At 54.5% G+C, this 10,000-nt stretch overlaps 2 non-coding genes and 1 pseudogene across 2 annotated transcripts; all 3 read left to right on the top strand.

Annotated features, from left to right (window-relative positions):
- The first annotated feature begins 4,825 nt into the window (after positions 1 to 4,825).
- LOC126443500 (small subunit ribosomal RNA) lies at positions 4,826 to 6,734 on the top strand. Its single transcript, XR_007581964.1, has one exon. It is a non-coding gene; the product is annotated as a small subunit ribosomal RNA (ribosomal RNA).
- A 353-nt stretch (positions 6,735 to 7,087) lies between these two features.
- LOC126443519 (5.8S ribosomal RNA) lies at positions 7,088 to 7,242 on the top strand. The gene has a single exon (XR_007581981.1). It is a non-coding gene; the product is annotated as a 5.8S ribosomal RNA (ribosomal RNA).
- A 188-nt stretch (positions 7,243 to 7,430) lies between these two features.
- Positions 7,431 to 10,000, top strand: part of LOC126443525 (large subunit ribosomal RNA) — a 6,223-nt pseudogene continuing 3,653 nt past the window's right edge.

The raw sequence follows: 10,000 nt of genomic DNA, 5'->3' as shown, positions 1-10,000 counted from the left end.
ATATGCGACATTCCCGCTGTCCCTATACATGAGCTGCGAGCTGTACCACGTACAAGCTACAGACGCGATCGCATTGCTCACTGTACGGATTCCCATGCCGAGCGATCAGCTAGGAAGCGCCCCATCCACGTCGGTACCCTTGGGCGTTGCACTCGCAGTCGCAAAAAACGTTGGGCAAATATATTTCTCCGATGCTGAGCGATCAGCTAGGAAGCGCCCCATCCATGTCGGTACTCGTACGCGTCGCACTCGCAGTCGCAAAAAACGCTGGGCAAATATATTTCTCGGAAGAGTAATGACAGTCCGAGCCTCCTGCGTGGGAAGAGTCTTTCTAGGCCCTGACCCACGGGAAGCGTGTAGCTTCCCCCATCCCGGACATTTCACGTCGTCACACTACCGGTATTGACTAATAGACTGATTGCTGATAATCATTAGCCACACACTGGGGGAAACGGCCGACAGGGGCGGCAACATAGTGGAGCCGCAGTGTCACTAATGTACAGAGATAGAACAGTTTCGACTGGAACCAGAGTAACCGTATACACGGCACTGATTAGTAATAGATGCAGAGCCATCAGAATACAGATAATATATACAACCGTCCCTATACATGCTGAAAGACTCTGCACACAATGAGAACCACACGTCAGCCAGACACTATCACACACTACTCTCTGCCTCTAACAGGCACACACACAATATCTAACCACCAGCATGGAAGAACATCCGGTGCATCCTCTCCGCCACATTACACAATCCACACTATCATAACCAGACCGGGAGGTCCACCCAGAAAACAGAATATCCCACCCTTCCGACATCCGCCATTGCTCAGCTAAGCCACGAACACCCACACATGTCCTACACAGGGGTGCACCCAACATCACAATACTGCCTCCTGTCACAGTACACAAACAATGGCAGGAATGAAAGACACAGATCTGCCACAACCTTGGAATCGGAGCGCCGCCTGTCATGAGCCACAAGTGCATCCTGACGTGACAAATCGGATGATCCCGCAGGCATGCACTTACGATAATCACTATCAACGAACCTGCCGCCCCCTCCCCCCCCAAAATACACCTTTCCCTACAACGTGTACCTTAACCTAAGCTATATTGTACCTTAACCTAAGCGATATTGTACCTTAACCTAAGGTATATCGTACCTTAACCTAACCTACATTGCGCCTTCACCTAACCTACGTTGTACCTTAACCTAACCTACGTTGTACCTTAACCTAACCTACGTTGTACCTTAACCTAACCTACGTTGTACCTTAACCTAACCTACGTTGTACCTTAACCTAACCTACGTTGTACCTTAACCTAACCTACGTTGTACCTTAACCTAACCTACGTTGTACCTTAACCTAACCTACGTTGTACCTTAACCTAACCTACGTTGTACCTTAACCTAACCTACGTTGTGCCTTAACCTAACCTACGTTGTGCCTTAACCTAACCTACGTTGTGCCTTAACCTAACCTACGTTGTGCCTTAACCTAACCTACGTTGTGCCTTAACCTAACCTACGTTGTGCCTTAACCTAACCTACGTTGTGCCTTAACCTAACCTACGTTGTGCCTTAACCTAACCTATGTTGTGCCTTAACCTAACCTATGTTGTGCCTTAACCTAACCTATGTTGTGCCTTAACCTAACCTATGTTGTGCCTTAACCTAACCTATGTTGTGCCTTAACCTAACCTATGTTGTGCCTTAACCTAACCTATGTTGTGCCTTAACCTAACCTATGTTGTGCCTTAACCTAACCTATGTTGTGCCTTAACCTAACCTATGTTGTGCCTTAACCTAACCTATGTTGTGCCTTAACCTAACCTATGTTGTGCCTTAACCTAACCTATGTTGTGCCTTAACCTAACCTACGTTGTGCCTTAACCTAACCTACGTTGTGCCTTAACCTAACCTACGTTGTGCCTTAACCTAACCTACGTTGTGCCTTAACCTAACCTACGTTGTGCCTTAACCTAACCTACGTTGTGCCTTAACCTAACCTACGTTGTGCCTTAACCTAACCTACGTTGTGCCTTAACCTAACCTACGTTGTGCCTTAACCTAACCTACGTTGTGCCTTAACCTAACCTACGTTGTGCCTTAACCTAACCTATGTTGTGCCTTAACCTAACCTATGTTGTGCCTTAACCTAACCTATGTTGTGCCTTAACCTAACCTATGTTGTGCCTTAACCTAACCTATGTTGTGCCTTAACCTAACCTATGTTGTGCCTTAACCTAACCTATGTTGTGCCTTAACCTAACCTATGTTGTGCCTTAACCTAACCTATGTTGTGCCTTAACCTAACCTATGTTGTGCCTTAACCTAACCTATGTTGTGCCTTAACCTAACCTATGTTGTGCCTTAACCTAACCTACGTTGTGCCTTAACCTAACCTACGTTGTGCCTTAACCTAACCCATATTGTACCTTAACCTAACCCATATTGTACCTTAACCTAACCCATATTGTACCTTAACCTAACCCATATTGTACCTTAACCTAACCCATATTGTACCTTAACGTAACCTAATTTGTGCCTTAACGTAACCTAATTTGTGCCTTAACGTAACCTAATTTGTGCCTTAACGTAACCTAATTTGTGCCTTAACGTAACCTAATTTGTGCCTTAACGTAACCTAATTTGTGCCTTAACGTAACCTAATTTGTGCCTTAACGTAACCTAATTTGTGCCTTAACGTAACCTAATTTGTGCCTTAACGTAACCTAATTTGTGCCTTAACGTAACCTAATTTGTGCCTTAACGTAACCTAATTTGTGCCTTAACGTAACCTAATTTGTGCCTTAACGTAACCTAATTTGTGCCTTAACGTAACCTAATTTGTGCCTTAACGTAACCCATGTTGTGCCTTAACGTAACCCATGTTGTGCCTTAACGTAACCCAATTTGTGCCTTAACGTAACCCATGTTGTGCCTTAACCTAACCTATATTGTGCCTCAACCTAACCTATATTGCGCCTTAACCTGACGCACGTTGTCGCTGAACCTGCTCTGTAATTGTTATGCAACTCGTTAAATTAGTGTAGTGTTGCCTAACCGCAACCCTCGCAATATAGTTCGCTATTCGCACTGCCCGGTCCCCTGTGTATCGCGTCATGTTAAACACCTTGCAGGTGTTGCTGACTTTCCACATGCTCCTGCTATACACTGTAATGTGGATAGCAGCAGGACGTACATGCCCCCCCCCTTCCCCCCTGCCTTCGCAAGCTGGTCGTTGAGAAGTTTGCATGTTCAATGCCCTTCGCATGCCGACGTACTCAGCCTACGTTGTGGTACGGCCTGTCACCTGTCCGCCGATGTACGCAAAACCCACAAACTGTACTGCACATTGGTCCGTATGTACTGAATGATACATCGTGGCACATGTGTGACCGTACGACGACTGCGCCTAGCAACGGCAGACCATACAGTCCAAATATTGTGCACGCAGCTACGTGTCGTCTCCCTATAAGAGCTGGATTGCAGTGTGGTACGCCATTCAGACGTGTGGGAGGAACGGACGCCCTGGATGGCGATCAGCATGAGCAGTCTGTTGATGTAGTGGAGCGTGTATTCGGACGTAGTCGTCTCTTCTCACACACCGTGATAGCATGTTGCACCGCGTTCCACATCTGCGACATCCTGCAGAGGCCGGCTGACAGTCGTTCGCGCAATGGACACCGCATACGTACGGGGGCTACCTTCCACGTGTTCTCGAGGCGTGCACATGTTGTTGCGTCTATGTGGGCAGACGTAGTGTGTTGTGACACCTGACACAGGCATGCAATACTCGTTGCAAATGGCGATGGACGTCTACGTTTGCTGGTGACGTTACGCAAATGAACAACAGGTAACCCGTTGTGGTGCGGTTGTTCTCGCTAGAGGTGAATCAGTGTTGGCGACGATCGGTCGAGCTATTAACCGGTTGTTTCAGGGATACCCACCATGCCCACGAACGTGAAAGGGGACCCACCATGCCCACGAACGCGAAAGGGGATCTGGGTGTGAGGCGATACGCGGCGGTGGCTGGGTGGGACCGTCCCCGGCCGGTGAGGGGGGGCCGCCCGGCGTGCTGGCAGCGCGGTGCGTGGGCGCACGCGCTACAGCCGGCTGGTGGGGGCGGCCAGTGGCAGGCGCGCCGGCCGACGGACGCGGCAGGCGGCGCAGCTGCGCGCCGGCGCCCCCTGCTCGCGGCGCCTTGCGGCCAAAGTAGGTCCTCGCGGGCCCGGTGCGAAGCGCGGTGGCCATCTGCAGTGTGCTGGTCCGATTGAGGACTGTGTGCGCTGAGGATGCGCCGCCGCCCGGCGCTCGGCGCCGCGACGCCGTCTGCTGCTCGGTCGCCCCAGCGGTTCTCGCAGGTGGTTTGTATCGCAGCTGTGCGGACGTGTTGGCGCGTGCGCTGTGCTGGGAGAGTTCGCTTCGGCACCCAAGTGGGGCTTTTGTCCTTCTGTGGCGCTGGCGTTGGAGCTGCCGGTCACCGTAGGTGGCGCGTGTTGTCTCCCGCCGGCAATGCCACGACAGCACGCTCCCGGGCCTCTGTCGGCAGCGGCAAGCTCAGTTGGGAGCACGGGTGGTCGCACCTAAAGCGTCTACTCGCCTAACTCCGGGCGATTGCGCCTCTCTCGAACCCGACCAAGTACTTAGGACGGCGCTGCGCGCCGCCGGGACCTGAGAGGGTTTCGAGGTGTGTTGTGCAGGGGAGCTCAGCCTCCTCCTGTTTGCAGAATAATTGAGCGGACGCTTGCGTGTTCGCGCGGGCCCCCGGGACACACTCCCGGGCGGCCGGCTGCTCAGCTCTAGTTGACGCAGCTCCCTGGTTGATCCTGCCAGTAGTCATATGCTTGTCTCAAAGATTAAGCCATGCATGTCTCAGTACAAGCCGCATTAAGGTGAAACCGCGAATGGCTCATTAAATCAGTTATGGTTCCTTAGATCGTACCCACGTTACTTGGATAACTGTGGTAATTCTAGAGCTAATACATGCAAACAGAGTCCCGACCAGAGATGGAAGGGACGCTTTTATTAGATCAAAACCAATCGGTCGGCTCGTCCGGTCCGTTTGCCTTGGTGACTCTGAATAACTTTGGGCTGATCGCACGGTCCTCGTACCGGCGACGCATCTTTCAAATGTCTGCCTTATCAACTGTCGATGGTAGGTTCTGCGCCTACCATGGTTGTAACGGGTAACGGGGAATCAGGGTTCGATTCCGGAGAGGGAGCCTGAGAAACGGCTACCACATCCAAGGAAGGCAGCAGGCGCGCAAATTACCCACTCCCGGCACGGGGAGGTAGTGACGAAAAATAACGATACGGGACTCATCCGAGGCCCCGTAATCGGAATGAGTACACTTTAAATCCTTTAACGAGTATCTATTGGAGGGCAAGTCTGGTGCCAGCAGCCGCGGTAATTCCAGCTCCAATAGCGTATATTAAAGTTGTTGCGGTTAAAAAGCTCGTAGTTGGATTTGTGTCCCACGCTGTTGGTTCACCGCCCGTCGGTGTTTAACTGGCATGTATCGTGGGACGTCCTGCCGGTGGGGCGAGCCGAAGGCGTGCGACCGCCTCGTGCGTGCTCGTGCGTCCCGAGGCGGACCCCGTTGAAATCCTACCAGGGTGCTCTTTATTGAGTGTCTCGGTGGGCCGGCACGTTTACTTTGAACAAATTAGAGTGCTTAAAGCAGGCAAGCCCGCCTGAATACTGTGTGCATGGAATAATGGAATAGGACCTCGGTTCTATTTTGTTGGTTTTCGGAACCCGAGGTAATGATTAATAGGGACAGGCGGGGGCATTCGTATTGCGACGTTAGAGGTGAAATTCTTGGATCGTCGCAAGACGAACAGAAGCGAAAGCATTTGCCAAGTATGTTTTCATTAATCAAGAACGAAAGTTAGAGGTTCGAAGGCGATCAGATACCGCCCTAGTTCTAACCATAAACGATGCCAGCCAGCGATCCGCCGCAGTTCCTCCGATGACTCGGCGGGCAGCCTCCGGGAAACCAAAGCTTTTGGGTTCCGGGGGAAGTATGGTTGCAAAGCTGAAACTTAAAGGAATTGACGGAAGGGCACCACCAGGAGTGGAGCCTGCGGCTTAATTTGACTCAACACGGGAAACCTCACCAGGCCCGGACACCGGAAGGATTGACAGATTGATAGCTCTTTCTTGATTCGGTGGGTGGTGGTGCATGGCCGTTCTTAGTTGGTGGAGCGATTTGTCTGGTTAATTCCGATAACGAACGAGACTCTAGCCTGCTAACTAGTCGCGTGACATCCTTCGTGCTGTCAGCGATTACTTTTCTTCTTAGAGGGACAGGCGGCTTCTAGCCGCACGAGATTGAGCAATAACAGGTCTGTGATGCCCTTAGATGTTCTGGGCCGCACGCGCGCTACACTGAAGGAATCAGCGTGTCTTCCTAGGCCGAAAGGTCGGGGTAACCCGCTGAACCTCCTTCGTGCTAGGGATTGGGGCTTGCAATTGTTCCCCATGAACGAGGAATTCCCAGTAAGCGCGAGTCATAAGCTCGCGTTGATTACGTCCCTGCCCTTTGTACACACCGCCCGTCGCTACTACCGATTGAATGATTTAGTGAGGTCTTCGGACTGGTACGCGGCATTGACTCTGTCGTTGCCGATGCTACCGGAAAGATGACCAAACTTGATCATTTAGAGGAAGTAAAAGTCGTAACAAGGTTTCCGTAGGTGAACCTGCGGAAGGATCATTACCGACTAGACTGCATGTCTTTCGATGTGCGTGTCGTGTCGCGCAACACGCAGCTACCTGTACGGCTCGCAGTAGCCGTGCGCCGCGTGCGGAACCACGCGTTCGTCTCAAAACTAACGGCAATGTTGTGTGGTACGAGCGCTGAAGCGCTGGAGCGGCTGGCCTGCGGCACCTGGCGCCTGGCGCCGGTTTTGAATGACTTTCGCCCGACTGCCTGTCCGCTCCGGTGTGGAGCCGTACGACGCCCATCGGCCGTGAGGCCGTTGGACACTGAACGCTGGAACAGGGCCGCCACACGCCTCAGTCCCGCCTATGCAACTGTCTCGAAAGAGATGGTGGAAACTATGAAAAGATCACCCAGGACGGTGGATCACTCGGCTCGTGGGTCGATGAAGAACGCAGCAAATTGCGCGTCGACATGTGAACTGCAGGACACATGAACATCGACGTTTCGAACGCACATTGCGGTCCATGGATTCCGTTCCCGGGCCACGTCTGGCTGAGGGTCGGCTACGTATACTGAAGCGCGCGGCGTTTGCCCCGCTTCGCAGACCTGGGAGTGTCGTGGCCGCCTGTGGGGCCGGCCGCGTCTCCTTAAACGTGCGATGCGCGCCCGTCGCCTGGCGGTTCGCATACCGGTACTTACTCGGTAGCGTGCACAGCCGGCTGGCGGTGTGGCGTGCGACACCTCGTACAACGACCTCAGAGCAGGCGAGACTACCCGCTGAATTTAAGCATATTACTAAGCGGAGGAAAAGAAACTAACAAGGATTCCCCCAGTAGCGGCGAGCGAACAGGGAAGAGTCCAGCACCGAACCCCGCAGGCTGCCGCCTGTCGTGGCATGTGGTGTTTGGGAGGGTCCACTACCCCGACGCCTCGCGCCGAGCCCAAGTCCAACTTGAATGAGGCCACGGCCCGTAGAGGGTGCCAGGCCCGTAGCGGCCGGTGCGAGCGTCGGCGGGACCTCTCCTTCGAGTCGGGTTGCTTGAGAGTGCAGCTCCAAGTGGGTGGTAAACTCCATCTGAGACTAAATATGACCACGAGACCGATAGCGAACAAGTACCGTGAGGGAAAGTTGAAAAGAACTTTGAAGAGAGAGTTCAAAAGTACGTGAAACCGTTCTGGGGTAAACGTGAGAAGTCCGAAAGGTCGAACGGGTGAGATTCACGCCCATCCGGCCACTGGCCTCCGCCCTCGGCAGATGGGGCCGGCCGCCCGCGCGGAGCAATTCGCGGCGGGGTCGTGTCCGGTTGCCTTTCCACTCGCCGCGGGGCGGGGCCGTTCCGGTGTGCGGTGGGCCGCACTTCTCCCCTAGTAGGACGTCGCGACCCGCTGGGTGCCGGCCTACGGCCCGGGTGCGCAGCCTGTCCTTCCGCGGGCCTCGGTTCGCGTCTGTTGGGCAGAGCCCCGGTGTCCTGGCTGGCTGCCCGGCGGTATATCTGGAGGAGTCGATTCGCCCCTTTGGGCGCTCGGGCTCCCAGCAAGCGCGCGCGGTTCTTCCCGGATGACGGACCTACCTGGCCCGGCCCCGGACCCGCGCCGCTGTTGGCTCGGGATGCTCTCGGGCGGAATAATCGCTCCCGTCAGCGGCGCTTCAGCTTTGGACAATTTCACGACCCGTCTTGAAACACGGACCAAGGAGTCTAACATGTGCGCGAGTCATTGGGCTGTACGAAACCTAAAGGCGTAATGAAAGTGAAGGTCTCGCCTTGCGCGGGCCGAGGGAGGATGGGGCTTCCCCGCCCTTCACGGGGCGGCGGCCTCCGCACTCCCGGGGCGTCTCGTCCTCATTGCGAGGTGAGGCGCACCTAGAGCGTACACGTTGGGACCCGAAAGATGGTGAACTATGCCTGGCCAGGACGAAGTCAGGGGAAACCCTGATGGAGGTCCGTAGCGATTCTGACGTGCAAATCGATCGTCGGAGCTGGGTATAGGGGCGAAAGACTAATCGAACCATCTAGTAGCTGGTTCCCTCCGAAGTTTCCCTCAGGATAGCTGGTGCTCGTACGAGTCTCATCCGGTAAAGCGAATGATTAGAGGCCTTGGGGCCGAAACGACCTCAACCTATTCTCAAACTTTAAATGGGTGAGATCTCCGGCTTGCTTGATATGCTGAAGCCGCGAGCAAACGACTCGGATCGGAGTGCCAAGTGGGCCACTTTTGGTAAGCAGAACTGGCGCTGTGGGATGAACCAAACGCCGAGTTAAGGCGCCCGAATCGACGCTCATGGGAAACCATGAAAGGCGTTGGTTGCTTAAGACAGCAGGACGGTGGCCATGGAAGTCGGAATCCGCTAAGGAGTGTGTAACAACTCACCTGCCGAAGCAACTAGCCCTGAAAATGGATGGCGCTGAAGCGTCGTGCCTATACTCGGCCGTCAGTCTGGCAGTCATGGCCGGTCCTTGCGGCCGGCCGCGAAGCCCTGACGAGTAGGAGGGTCGCGGCGGTGGGCGCAGAAGGGTCTGGGCGTGAGCCTGCCTGGAGCCGCCGTCGGTGCAGATCTTGGTGGTAGTAGCAAATACTCCAGCGAGGCCCTGGAGGGCTGACGCGGAGAAGGGTTTCGTGTGAACAGCCGTTGCACACGAGTCAGTCGATCCTAAGCCCTAGGAGAAATCCGATGTTGATGGGGGCCGTCATAGCATGATGCGCTTTGTGCTGGCCCCCGTTGGGCGAAAGGGAATCCGGTTCCTATTCCGGAACCCGGCAGCGGAACCGATACAAGTCGGGCCCCTCTTTTAGAGATGCTCGTCGGGGTAACCCAAAAGGACCCGGAGACGCCGTCGGGAGATCGGGGAAGAGTTTTCTTTTCTGCATGAGCGTTCGAGTTCCCTGGAATCCTCTAGCAGGGAGATAGGGTTTGGAACGCGAAGAGCACCGCAGTTGCGGCGGTGTCCCGATCTTCCCCTCGGACCTTGAAAATCCGGGAGAGGGCCACGTGGAGGTGTCGCGCCGGTTCGTACCCATATCCGCAGCAGGTCTCCAAGGTGAAGAGCCTCTAGTCGATAGAATAATGTAGGTAAGGGAAGTCGGCAAATTGGATCCGTAACTTCGGGATAAGGATTGGCTCTGAGGATCGGGGCGTGTCGGGCTTGGTCGGGAAGTGGGTCAGCGCTAACGTGCCGGGCCTGGGCGAGGTGAGTGCCGTAGGGGTGCCGGTAAGTGCGGGCGTTTAGCGCGGGCGTGGTCTGCTCTCGCCGTTGGTCGGCCTCGTGCTGGCCGGCGGTGCAGGATGCGCGCGCCTGCGCGGCGTTCGCGCCCCGGTGCTT

The sequence above is a fragment of the Schistocerca serialis genome, unplaced genomic scaffold (assembly GCF_023864345.2).
Source record: "Schistocerca serialis cubense isolate TAMUIC-IGC-003099 unplaced genomic scaffold, iqSchSeri2.2 HiC_scaffold_155, whole genome shotgun sequence".
NCBI classification, from domain to species: Eukaryota; Metazoa; Arthropoda; class Insecta; order Orthoptera; family Acrididae; genus Schistocerca; species Schistocerca serialis.
Note: the sequence above shows the minus strand (reverse complement) of the source record. Positions and strands in the feature narration are given on the sequence as shown.